The sequence below is a fragment of the Arachis duranensis genome, chromosome 6 (assembly GCF_000817695.3).
Source record: "Arachis duranensis cultivar V14167 chromosome 6, aradu.V14167.gnm2.J7QH, whole genome shotgun sequence".
NCBI lineage: Eukaryota > Viridiplantae > Streptophyta > Magnoliopsida > Fabales > Fabaceae > Arachis > Arachis duranensis.
In genome coordinates this window covers 15015524-15030288 of record NC_029777.3, presented here as the reverse complement: position 1 = coordinate 15030288, position 14765 = coordinate 15015524, and positions in this window count along the sequence as shown.

Below are 14765 nucleotides of genomic sequence, written 5' to 3'. Positions count from 1 at the left end.
AGTGATGAATGATCACATCAATAATCATGTTAAAATCAGAGTTGAAATATAAGACAACTTTAATAACTACTATTTAATGGTATAGATCAATAGCAATTTTAACTTTTTCTTGCACTAAATAATCTGAAGAATGCTTCCACTATTGTCGACTGTCGTCTTTTCCTCTTTTATCTTAAAAAAAAAAAGTGCACAAATAATATTACATAAATTTTTGCTAATCCAATATATTTCCTTGTCAAAACTTTCCCCTGATCCATTAAATTAATTAATTTAGTATGGCTGGATCAGAATTTTATTTTAAAATTTATTTTTAGTCAATAAATTGCTGTATGTATAAAATGAAATTTGAATAAGAATAATTATCTAATAAGAATAATTTTTTAAAAATTATACTGAATAAAAATTTATTAAGAATAAAAAAGTCTGATCTAAAATTATTATTGGCCAATTTGAGTGTTTACTGTATTATGAGAAACATTCCTTTCATTTGGTCAATCCTTAAATTGCTGATAAGTCCTAGTGTCATCTATACACAAAAGAATGTTACTTAATACATTGTGAAATAAATGAAATAATACTTGTCAATATATATTGGGCTTTAATTTTTTCTTTTTTCCTCTATTATTACATTATTGCATTATTGACCATCATGAATATTCCTTTTGCTTTAATTTGGTCAATCCTTAAATTACCCAAATCTATCACCAAACCTCAGCTTTATTTGTTTATAAATAATATTATTTGAATATAATTTCGTGAGACATTATGGCAATCAATATACTTATATTGATTATTAATAAATAAAAGGCTTATTAGTTATTCTATTAATTATTATAATTTTATCAAAATTTTAATTATATTTTATAATTTAAACTTTTGAAGTAAAATTCTTATATTATATTAAAAAAATAGTTAGACTTTTTTTCTTATTTTTTTTGTTAAAACTATGAATTATTTTTGAAATATTTGATTTTGTCATTTATATAAGATGAATGGTTGAATATTATAGAAATGAATAATATTTTAGGATAAGAGAGATTTTAAGATTATATTGTCATAAAATCACTTTTTTTTAATTTAAATTAATAGAAGAAGGTATATGATTATATGCATGATTATATATCTAACATATATCTCTTTAAACAAGAATCTTTTAATTTTGGATTTGTTTGAATTTTTATCTAGACTTTTTTTATTTTGTTTTATACTATTTTTTCTCTTTTAGGATAATAAAGATCAAATTTTTTAATTTTCAATCATAGAAATTCTGATAATATATCATAAATCTGCTTTTTCAAAAAAAAAACTGAACATAAAGTATATAAATTACTATATTTCTAACACATAAAATTTATAATTCATTTTATAATAGACAAGAATATATATATACTCAAGTGCAGTCAATTTTATATGAAATTAATAGAAGAGAATTATTAAATAATTTAAATAATTTAACTAAATTTCTATCTAACAGTTCAATTATCAACTTCACATAAAATTAACTGCATCTAAATTTTCACCTTATAATCACACAATAATATTTTGATTTTTGGAAATATTATGTACGAATAACTTTTTTTATATGCACAAGACAAGGTTGAACGCTGGATGTAATAAGAGGATAAAACAGTTAGGATAAAGCTTAAGAAACCTGGCATCTCTGACCAAAGTTGTTGATGTTATTATCAACTAGGGTCAATAATAGTAAATTAGTAATACATAGGTAGGGTTGATGACGTAAACACAGTTTTGTCCATCTTATGCAATAATAATGATGATGATAACACTAATAGTGGGTCACATACACATGCATTTGAGCCACAAGCTAAGGCATGTGTGTGTGTCCCCAGTTGCAACAAACATGGAAAGTCATATTAATAATTCAAAGTTGAATATCTTTGTGTCATCATGTATAGACTCTTTGAGAAAATTGGAGGTTGATCACTATTGGTTGTGGTTCAATGCAATGTTCTTTATGTTACTCCAAAAAAGTGTATCAATAATGCATAAAAAAAGAGATAGGAACACACCATATAATATGGAACAAGTCAACTCAAACCTGCTAATTAATTAATTAATTAATGTATAGTGTATACGCCACCCTTTTCTACATATATCATGCATCATATATATTTGTCGTTTATTAATTCAGATGTGAATTCTAATACGAATATATTAAGATATGTAATTATAGTAATGATGTAAATATTATTAAAATTCAAGTTATATTTTTTTTATATTTTAGTAATATTTTATATATAACCAAGCGTGAAACAATAATTCTCAAACATATATATAAGCAGGGGTGCCACGCAAGCAAATTATAATTAACAAAAAACGTTATTTAGTTTGGTAGTTAATGAGTAGCTAACAAAATAATGCATAGTTATATATATACATTACTTAGGAGGAAAAGGTCAAAAACAAAGGACTAAGATATTAACATATTATTATTTGTATTAAAGATAATCAATCATGTATATTTTTATTTATTTATTTATTTTTGCAATTCACACTTATAGCCTGGAATGTTTGCTTGATTGAATAGTTATAAACATAGTGTATAAGCAATATCAAGTTGAATACACAATATATATTAACTCTCCCTAGAATAGGACATAGCATTATTTTAATGATTTTGTTGACATATATGCTCTACTTTCTTGAAACTTATTAACTTGCATATCTGAATTTATTTTATTTGTTAGGGATATGATTATTTATATCTTTTATTATTTAATTTATTAAAAAATATCTTATAACATGATATCAAAATTGTTATAATTGAAAAATGCATGGTTCTGAAAATCGAACCGAATCGGTCGGTTTCATCAAAAAAATCGGGAATCAGTCACCTAGCCGGTTCGGATAAGGTCAGAAATCGTCTGACAAAAAATCGATGAAAAAATCGGTCGAACCGGTGGTTAATCGATGAACCGGAAAAACCGTCCAGTTTTTTAGCGGTTTTTCGGTTTGGATATTAAACACTAAACAGCGTCATTTTGAAGGTGGAAAAAAAAAGCTAAACGCCTAAACGCACGAACTCTAATCCTAATCTCAGTCTCTCACACTCTCACAACTCACAAGAGAAAGCACAGCATACTAGCATAGCCACCACCATCGAGCAGAACTGCAGAAGAGAGAGCATCGACGGGCCACGATCAAGCAGCCCCTCTTCGCCGTCGCATAGCCACCACCATCGTCACCGCATCCCAGAAGCTATTTGCTTAGCTTTACACCCGTCCCAAGGTATCATTTCTAATACATCGGTGGGGCAGGCTCAGAGCTCCCCTCGTCGTTGGTCGTCGCCAAGGTCGCCTCCTCCATCGTCATCGCCGAGCTCACCTCCTCCATCATTGTCGCGATGATGAAATGAGTTGCTGCTTCATGATTTTGGTTGCTGAATTATTTATTTGTTCATGCTGGATTACATAATTACATCATCAAAGGTCAGAATTAAACCACCGTAACCAAACTAGTATTTGCACAGCCAAGATTCAAGGCAAAAGCAAACTTGCAACTTCAATGCTTCATTGAACGTGGTTAACATGTAAACTCCCCACCTTAAGATTTAAGGTAGAAATGAGAAACTTCGAACAACTTAATTGTTATCTATAATACAATATTTATCTGTTAAACTGTTAACTATCATCCAAAGTTGAATGAGAAAGTTCATCACTATAATGTGATGTCTATGAACATGGGAAAAACGAAAGCAATTTCTGAAGAATGAAAGCTTTGGAGAATAAAAGAGGAAATAATGAAATGTAGATTCTTCAAAATATCTAGCTGACAAAGCACAATGCATAAAAATTGTAAGAGTCACCTACCAGACTATGTTCTAATTCCCAAATCAAGGGAAATTGGGTGAAAAAAGAAGAATCTAAATATTTGGAATGCATATGGCTAGATCATCCAAGCTGGGGTAGCCTTGAATGCTCAATCCTTTCTCATTTGCCAGATGCAGCAAACATATGAAGCACAAATGGGGAGAGATGTCACTAATAGTTGCAGCAACATTGCACTCGGTAGGAAGCACTCGAAGTTTCTCATTTCTGCCTTGAATCTTCAGGTGGGGAGTTTACATGTTAACCACGTTCAATGAAGCATTGAAGTTGCAAGTTTGCTTTTGTATTGAATCTTGGCTGTGCAAATGCTAGTTTGATTACATGTTGAAATTATTGAATTTACATATTTAAAATTATTTTTAAGTTTTTTAATAATTTTATTTAATATTTAATTAAACCGATTGAATTTTGGTTGAACTCCGGTCGAATCAGTGAACTATTGAACCAGTGACCTCACCGATTTTTTGACTGGTCCAGTTCTCGCAACCTTGGAAAAATGTAAAACTCGATTTTTGTTAGACAAAAAAATTTAGCATAAAATAAACTAAATAAAAAAATTTTATCGACTCAAAAGAGAATATTATTTAAAAAACATATCGTAGATATAATCATTCTTGTATTTTTTTATCAATTTAATCTTTTAAAAAAATAATATCATAATAATATCTCAAAAATATCATAACAAATACTTTAGTTACCTATATATAGTTTCTTAGAAGTAGTAGTACGAGAAACAAACAAATCAATATTTGTTTAAGTTGTCATTATACCAAGTTCATCAATTTAATCTTATCAAATTGTTATCTATACAATTTTATCAAATTGTATGATAAATTAATAAATATCAATTTAATTTTATCATCATATCTATAATTTATTTTCAACACATAATTAGATAATAATTCATTCTTTTACTAAATTAAAGATTGCAACTCAACTAACTTATCCAATTTTGACTTTATGTTCAAATATTAATATTAAAGATATTTTCTAGACTTTCATATGCTACATATGTATGTATATCATTTTTAAATTAATTAAATTAATCAAGTTGTAACATCATATTTAGATTCTATATAATCAAGATTCTATAATAATAATTTTTTAAAACTTCAACTACTCCACTTATAATAATTTCTAACTATTTTTATTAACTTCAAATTATAAAAAAAAAGGAATTTTACTTATTCTTTTCACACCAACTCAAGAAACAATAACGTTGACTTAATCATCAGAGGTGCAACTGTTCAATGCAATAGCTAACAAATAATTTGTGTGAACCAGAGATATATATGTTGGGTCTTTTGGGTTCTCTTTATATGTGGAGAAAAAGTTCAAATACTAGTATCTAAACCCATGAATAGTTAAAGTGGCTGAGGTGAGTGGGTTGAGTGAGAAAGAAGTCATTTTGAAAGGAGAACACCAAACACTAAAGAGAAAAGAAGAGAGAAAGTTATTTTTGCACACACACAAAACTGTTTCTGTAAATTGGTTGCTTCAGATTCGTTAACCGTTGGATCGAGCTTAAATTTAAATAGTATATTCTACACATTTAGTTCTTTGATTTTACCGTTCGGATCTTTGATTCGATGTCTGTAGTTGGATATATTGGCTACGCACAGTAGCTCTATTTTTGTGGTGAAAGCTTTGAAGCTTGAGTTGTTTGCCTTGTTGTATGCACGTTTTGTGCAGTCATTTGTGACTCTCTTGTACCCTATTTTTCATCATAGTGAAACTATATCCTGGTCTTGGTGACTCGTGATTTTTACTTCTCTCGTTGAGGAGGTTTTCCACGTTAAAAATCTTGGTGTGTTAGCTTATTTCTAATTTCTGGTTTATGTGAATTTTCCACTGCTATTGGGTATTATTGTGCTGGTGTTAATACTTGTTGTGAGTGGATATTGTTGCTCCTTTAATTCTTGCAAATAGGAAATTGTGTTTTATTCTTATCAATTGGCATCAGAGCTCAGTTTTTGGTATTTGGTTATAACTTGCTTGAAAGATGGAGGCAAATAATTCTACTAGAATGATAAGTTGAATGGCACTAATTACCATCTACGGAAGGGAAAAATGAAAGATTTGTTGTTTGTCAAAATTCTACATTTACCCGTATTTTCTACACAAAAACCAAAATCTAAAACAGATGAAGAATGGGAGTTTGAACACCAACAAGTTTGTGGTTTTATTAGGCAATGGGTAGATGATAATGTTTATAATCACATTGCTAATGAGACTCATACTAGGGCTTTGTGGAGTCAAATTGAATCCTTGTATGCTTCTAAGTCTGGCAATAATAAATTGTACTTGTTGAATATGTTAATGAATTTGAGATACAAGGAGGAGTCACAAGTATTAGATCACTTGAATGAATTTCAAGGAGTTCTGGATCAGTTGTCAAGCATGGGAATCAAGTTTGAAGATGAGATTCAAGGATTGTGGTTGCTAAATACTCTACCAGATTCTTGGGAGATATTTCGTATCTCTCTTACTAATTCTGCTCTAAATGATAAAGTGAACATGAAACTTGTTAAAGGTGGCATTTTAAATGAAGAGATGAGAAGGAAGATGCAGAATTCTTCGTCACACTCTGAAATATTAGTCACTGAAACCAGGGGAGAAATCAGAATAGAGTTCAAAAGGGTAGAGGTAAAAGCAGGAGCAAATCCAAGGGAAGATACAAGAATGTTGAGTGTCACTATTGTCACAAAATGGGCCACCTTAAAAAATATTGCTATCTTTGGAAAAAGAAAAATAAAGGTAAGCAAGAAAAGAAGGATGATAGTGGTAATGATTGTGTATCTTCTATTTCAGATGATATTCTTACTGTTGATATTACTGATTATGAGTACAAGGTCAATCTTATTTCTGATGATGAGTTCAGTTGGGTAATTGATAGTGGCACTTCAATACATGTCACACCGAAGAAGGAGTTCTTCACTTCTTATACTCCAGGTAATTTTGGAGTACTTAAGATGGGTAATGATGGCTTGGCCAAAGTTATTGGTGTAGGAGATGTTTGTCTTGAGACTAATATGGGAATGAAGCTGCTACTCAAAGATGTTAGACACGCTCCAGATGCTCGCTTGAATTTGGTTTCAGTTAAAAGGCTTGAAAATGAAGGCTTTGTAAACACTTTCGGCTTTGGACAATGGAAGCTTACTAAAGGCAACTTAGTGGTGGCTCGAGAAAAAGGTACTTCAAGTTTGTATGTGATGCATGCCATGATTACAAAAGGTAGCGTGAATGCAATTGAAAGTAAAGAAGTTTGTAACTTGTGGCACAAATGACTTGGTCATATTAGTGAAAAAGGACTTAATCATTTAGCTCGAAAGGATGCTCTTTCCGATTTGAAGAATGTAGAGTTGGATAAATGTTCTCATTGCATGGCTGGAAAACAAAGAAGATTATCCTTCAAGAAGCATCAACCTTCAAGAAAATCAGACTTCTTGGAATTGGTGCACTCCAATATTTGTGGTCCTTTGAAGGTACGGTCTTTTAGTGGAGCTATTTACTTTATTACTTTTATTGATGATCATTCAAGAAAGCTTTGGACTTATGCTTTGAAAACAAAGAACCAAGCTTTGAAAAATTTCAAACAATTCCAAGCTTTGGTTGAGAGGCAAACAGGTAAAAAGGTTAAAGGTATTCACACTGATAATGGTGGTGAGTATTGTGGACCATTTGATGAGTATTGCAAGCAGCAAGGCATTATGCATGAAAAGACACCTCCTAAAATACCTCAGTTGAATGGTTTGACAGAAAGGATGAATAGAACGTTGATTGAAAGAGTTAGGTGTGTGCCTACTGAAGCTAAGATACCTAAAGTCTTTTGGGATGAAGCGCTACTTACAGCGGCTCATGTGATTAATCTGAGTCCTACAATTGCTTTGGACAATGATGTTCCGGATAATGTTTGTTCAGGCAAAGATGTCTCGTATGGTCACTTTAGAGTCTTTGGATGCAAAGCATTTATTCATGTTCCAAAGGATGAGAGGTCCAAGTTGGATGTGAAGACAAGGCATTGCATTTTTATTGGGTATGGTCAAGATGAGTTTGGTTACAGGCTTTACGATCCAGTTGAAAAGAAGCTTGTAAGAAGCCGTGATGTAGAGTTTGTTGAAGACCAGACCATTGAAGACATTGATAAGGCAGAAAAGAGTATCACAAGAGAGTAGTGACTTGATTGATGTAGTTCCAGTTCAGCCGCCTCCTTCGTCAGAACAAACAGAGAATCAAGATCAGGAGCATATGTAACAAAATGAGCCTTTGGTTCCTGATGACCAGGAAATGGAAGATCCAATTGATGCTCCAGTTGATGATGATGCTGATAATCAACCTGAGCTTCCTGAAGATCCACCAGGTTTCCATCCTAGGAGGTCTACTAGAGAGCGACGACCTTCAACGAGGTATCCTTCTAGTGAGTATGTAATATTTATTTATGGATATGTGACCTTGACTGATGGGGGGAAAACCTGAATGTTATGCGGAAGCTATGGAAGGTGATGACAATAAGAAATGGTTTGCTGCAAGGCAAGATGAAATGAAATCCTTGCATAATAATCAAACATTTGAACTTGTGAAGTTGCCAAAAGAAAAGAAAGCTTTGCAAAACAGGTGGGTTTATAGGTTGAAACATGAAGAAAATTCACAGTGTCTAAGGTACAAGGCTAGATTGGTGATCAAGGGCTACAGGCAGAAAAAGGGAGTTGACTATAATGAAATTTTTTCACCGGTTGTGAGAAGATCTTCTATTAGGACTGTTTTGAGTTTGGCTGCAAGTCTTGATTTAGAGATAGAGATAGAGCAGATGGATGTGAAAACTACTTTTCTTCATGGTGATCTTAAGGATGAAATTTACATGAAACAACCTGAAGGTTTCATGGTAAAAGGCAAAGAGGATCATGTTTGAAAACTGAAGAAGAGCTTGTATGGCTTGAAGCAAGCTCCAAGACAATGGTACAAGAAGTTCGAGTCTGTTATGACAGAACAAGGCTACAAGAAGACTACTTCTGATCATTGTGTATTTATTAAACAATTTGCTAGTAATGATTTTATTATCCTTTTGATATATGTTGATGACATGTTTATTGTTGGTCAGAATGCTTCTAGAATTGATATGTTGAAGAAGCAACTTGCAATGTCATTTGTAATGAAGGACCTTGGGCCAGTAAAGGAGATTCTTAGCATAAGAATCGAGCGTGATAGAAAGGAGAAGAAACTTTGGTTGTCACAGGAGAAATATATAGAGACAATGTTGCACAGGTTTCAAATGGAGAAAGCAAAGGCCGTTAGTACTCATCTTGCTACACACTTCAAATTGAGTTGCAAGCAAAGTCCATCAAGTGATGAAGAGAAGAAAGACATGGAAAAAGTTCCATATGCATCAGCCGTGGGTAGTTTAATGTATGCTATGGTGTGTACAAGACCGGATATAGCTCATGTTGTTGGTTGTGTTAGCCGTTTTGTTTCAAACCCAGGAAGAGAGCATTGGAATGCTGTAAAATGGATAATGAGATATTTTCGTGGTACTTCTAACATGAAGTTGTGTTATGGAAGTGATAAGCCTATTCTAGTTGTTTACACTGACTCATACATGGCAGGAGATATTGATTCTAGAAGGTCCATTTCAGGCTTCTTGATCAACTTTGCGGGTGGAGCTGTGTCTTGGCAATCAAGATTACAAAAATGTGTTGCTTTGTCTACTACCAAGGCCGAGTTTATTGCCATTATCGAAGCGTGCAAGAAGATGCTTTGGATGAAGAAATTCTTGAAGGAACTCGGGTCTACTCAAGAGAGGTATGTGTTGTTTTGTGATAGTCAAAGTGTTATACATCTTGATAAAAACTCTACTTTTCATTCTCGATCCAAACATATTGATGTGAGGTATCATTGGATACGTGATGTTTTGGATGCTGAGTTGTTGGAACTAGAAAAGGTTCATACTGATGAGAATGGTTCTGATATGATGACCAAGGCATTACCAAGTTGGAAGTTTGAAGTTTGTTGCTTAATTGCCGAATTGGCAGTTACCTCCACATAGTCATGAGGGGGAGATTTGTTGGGTTTTTTGGGCTCCCTTCCTATGTGGAGAAAAAGCCCAAATGCTAGTATCCAAGCCCATGAATAGTTGAAGTGGCTGAAGTGAGTTAGGGTTGAGTGAGATAGATGTCATTTTGAAAGGAGAACACCAAACACTAGAGAGAAAAGAAGAGAGAAAGTTATTTTCGCACATAAACAAAGCTATCTTTGTAAATTGGTGGCTGTAGATTTTTTAACCGTTGGATTGAGCTCAAATTTAGACAGTGTATTCTACACATTTGGTTCTTTAATTTCACCGTTCGGATCTTTGATTTGATATCTGTAGTTGGAGATATTGGCCACGCAAGGTAGCTCTTTTTTTGTAGTATTTTCATCTTCTTGTTCTTGTTTTGAAAGCTTTGAAGCTTGAGTTGTTTGGCTTGTTGTATGCACGTTTTGTGCAGTAATTTGTGACTCTCTTGTACCCTATTTTTCATCATAGTGAAACTATATCCTGGTCTTGGTGACTCATGGTTTTTACTTCTCTCATTGAGGAGGCTTTCCACGTTAAAAATCTTGGTGTGTTAGTTTGTTTCTAATTTCTGGTTTATGTGAATTTTCCGCTGCTATTGGATACAACAGCGATCTTCAAAAGAAAAATGGAAAAATAAATAAGCGCGTAGAGCGCAATAAGATTGATCTTCAGAGGGCACATATGGCGCAATAAGATTGGTCTTCAAAGGGCGCGTAGAGCGCAATAAGAGAGGGCGCGTAAAGCGCGATAAGAAAGAGGGAACTGCTAAAACAGAATGCAAATTAAACTGATGAAACAGAATGCAGACGGAACTTCCGGAAGAAAGGAGGCACAGACGAAATTGCTGGTAAAGAACCGGGATAACCAAAACTGTGGTAGGATTTTCACTTGGATGCATGTAACTAAATCTATGATTATTTATTGTGGGAGGAGGTTAAAAAAGAAGCATTGTGATTTGTCGCCAAAAAGATGATAATTTATATATCTTCCTCAAGGAGGATACCATGCATCTGATACCATGATAAAATTGTGAAAGAATAATAAAAGAAAAGAATGCGAACTTTTATTGATTGTTGATTGACTGAATTGTATTGAAGTGTGTTGTCTACGAAAGATAAAATAAGAAAAGAAGATAACTAAAGATAAGATAAGATAAGATAATAAAAACTAAAATTAGAATTGAATTTATGTATTCTGTTGGGCTGAATTTGTGGACCACAAAATTTCTTTATTGTTATTATGGGTTAAAGTAGAAGAGTAGTTTAATAATTGTGCTGGTGTTAATACTTGTTGTGAGTGGATATTGTTGCTCCTCTAATTCTTGCAAGTAGAGAATTGTGTTTTATTCCTATCAATATATACTCTTTATAAAATATTTATAATTAAGAATATTTATCACTAATTCATTTTTTGTTGAGAAAATTCTATATTGAATCTCTGTGGTTTAGTGTAAGCTCACAAAGAATATGATTCTCCTAATAACATTTTTTCGAAACTTAAAACCCTAATTATATGGTTAAGGAAATAAATACCTATCATCACTTAAACCAGCCACTAGTTAATTGCATGCTTTAATTTAATTTGTAGAAGACTACTTTAATAATGAGTTATTATATATAACGCTAATAGAATCTAAAGCATTAGTGAAATTCAAATAATAAGTGAAGATACGGATAAATATAATTAAATCCATGATGAAGCAACTAATGAGAGCATCATTAGATTAGATTAGACATCAAAGAATTGGAATCAAATTAAAGGATTTATTTGAAGGGAAAAGAGTAGGTGGGCCCTGGAGAAGACATTGTGAAAGAAATTGCACCATTGAAAGTGGTGGGGACAGAAATTAAACCCAGCTAGCTATTTCTCAATTGACTCATCGCCCATGCCCATATTATTCATTTCTTTTCTTTGGGGAAACACAACCAAACCATTAGGAACAGTTCTTGACCCTTTCTTTTTCCAAACGATATATAAAAACATTGGATCATAATGTATCTATATCTATCTATCCATTAACATTTTTCAAATAAATTGTTTTATAACATCATTTTTGTGACAAAAATTTTCTAAAATTCAATTGTTACAAAAAAAATAAATAAAATAAAAAATATTATTTATATACTAAAATTAGCTACTAAAATCAGTTATCAATGTATTTAAATATAAATACATGTATAATTTAATTTATTTTAAATATATATTTATATTCTAACATGTATTTTCTATTGATAACTAACTTTGATGGCTGATTTTAGTGTACATTTAGCATAACCTATAAATAAAATTCACCCCTCAAACCTCAAAAAGATTATTATGTGAGAGAGTGTATTAAATGTTATACATATCTTCAATAAATTTTTGTGACAAGTGGTTCAATAATTATTATAAGTACATTGATTTTTCATATAATTAGATACAAAAAAAAAATATTTTAGGATAAAAATGCAGAAATTGTAGATATAGAATTATTTTTAAATATCGTTTCGAACATTTATATAACACTTTTTTTAATTTTGATATTAAAAAAACAATGATATTTTATAATGTTATTGGAGTATGGTGTACAAATTTGACCGACAAATTAAATTATATATATTTATTATAAATGATTAATTTTAATAATTAATTTTATTATTAAAATAGCATTTTCGAAAAAAAATTAGCCTTATATCAATCAAACATAATCATAAAAAGGAAGTGGAAAGAATAAAATAAGAAAAATGCGGAAAAACGAGAAAGAAAAAAGGACAGATGCACAAAGGAGGCCGCCTAATGGAAAAGTGATTTTAAGGGAAATGACTGCATGAAAGTGTTTTTTTCTTTTGTTACAATAATAAAACTTGTCTTCAAATAATACAAATTATTTAGTATAAAAAACTTTTATTACAAGAAAAAAAAAAGTATCATATTTTTAATGTACACAAGTGGTACGTATATATATATATACATATAATGCATCTCATAAGTATCATGAAATACTTTATGAAAGGTATAGCATAATAGGGCATAGCATCACACAACAGGGACCGTGTATATATAATTCATATACACACAGCAACCCAGTACTGTCTTTTTCTTGCAATGTTAACGGTTTAATGGTAATTACTCACGTTAAAATGTCTTCGTATAAAAATAATATTTAAAAATATTCAGACATAGAATTTTGATATTATATTATAAAATTACTCATTCTAAAAATTTAAGTTAATAGAAAAAGATAACATCTATAGTTATATCTCAAACAATATAAAATATATTTATATTTTATCACATTATTATCTTCGTGTATTCAAGATATCTTAACATGAATAATAATGGTCTTTAATTGGATGGTGAAAATTATTCGAATTATCCATTGCAGTACTACCACCATCCATCATCGACATGAGTAGCGACTCCAGATAGAAGTGTATAAAAAAGAAGAAAAAAAGATAAACAAAAAAAAGAGATAAAGTGTATAAAAATTTAGGGATTTAGGATTATATATATATAATAAGAGGGACCAACGTGAGTATAATGCAAATTGGAAATTAGTTAGTTCAATTAATCGTTAGACCCTTCTAACGTAGCAAACTAAGTTCACGTTGATGACTTATTATCAGAAATATGTTCAGGAATCACTTTGAGTGCTCAGAACTCTATCTGAAGAATTATAATTAAAAAATGGAAATCTTAAGAATTATATTGGTTATTTGTGTAAATCTGAGAGACGACTATATATAGGTATTTACTCCTCGAACTTTATTTCATTTGATTTTTGGCCACGCATTTTGAGTTGCTTCATTTCAATTTTCAAGTTGAATAACATATATATGGTAAGAGTTACTATTATTAAGGCTATGAAAGTTTATATAGCCGACCCCTTTGAAGTCGATCACAAATATATCCAATAATAATGTGACCAAAGATAAGAGACATTTTCATAGGTTTGCTGTTCCTCTTTTGTCTTCTGGGGAAAGAGGACCATGCCCGTGACATTTGATTCTCCCCTGACCAGAATATATATATGCCATCATGTACCATATAAAATTATAATTATTTGCATTCACATGCTTTACTCAAATATATGTATAATTCATACGCGTCTTCGCCATTTCACAATAAGAACACAAAGTTAAACCACCAGGTTCTTCATTCAAAATAATAAATTTCATTTATGCACACGTTAAATTATATCTTTATATTAACAAAACATTATATCCATATACAAGTTGCACGTTAATTATATTGGTCACGGGATGCTCTTAATTTGTACCATTCTTCTTCCGTACAATAAAACCACATAATGTCCTCTATTTTGCTGATGTACAATACTAATTAAAAAAGGGAACATAATTATTGGAAAAACTTGCAAGCTAGTAACACTATAGATTATGAAAACATACAAAATATAATAATTTGCATGAAAATTTGTTTCTTTTTTACTCTATAATAATTTCCATATTATTTATAATTATTTCATCTGTTCTATGCGACGAGCACGAAACTACCAGTACAAGTACTAAACGAACGTACTTGTCACATGTGCGTGTGGTAATAATGTTATTCCACCCACTTGGATAAATAGGCTAGTATCCCAAAACAAATAAAAAATTAATTTAAAATAATTTTTTATTTTACATTTTTTAATTATTATTTATTTTTATTTTGTGTTTTTTAATTACTGTATGTTAAAATAATTGAGTAATATTAGATAGAAATATAATAAATGTGTGATTATAAATATTAAGTTAAACTATATTTGTAGGTAATTATCTTTTACTATTATTGAAAACAATTATATCAGGTGTATATTAAAATTAGACACAAAAACCAGTTACTACTTATTAGAATAATATACACATTAAAATATATAAAATATA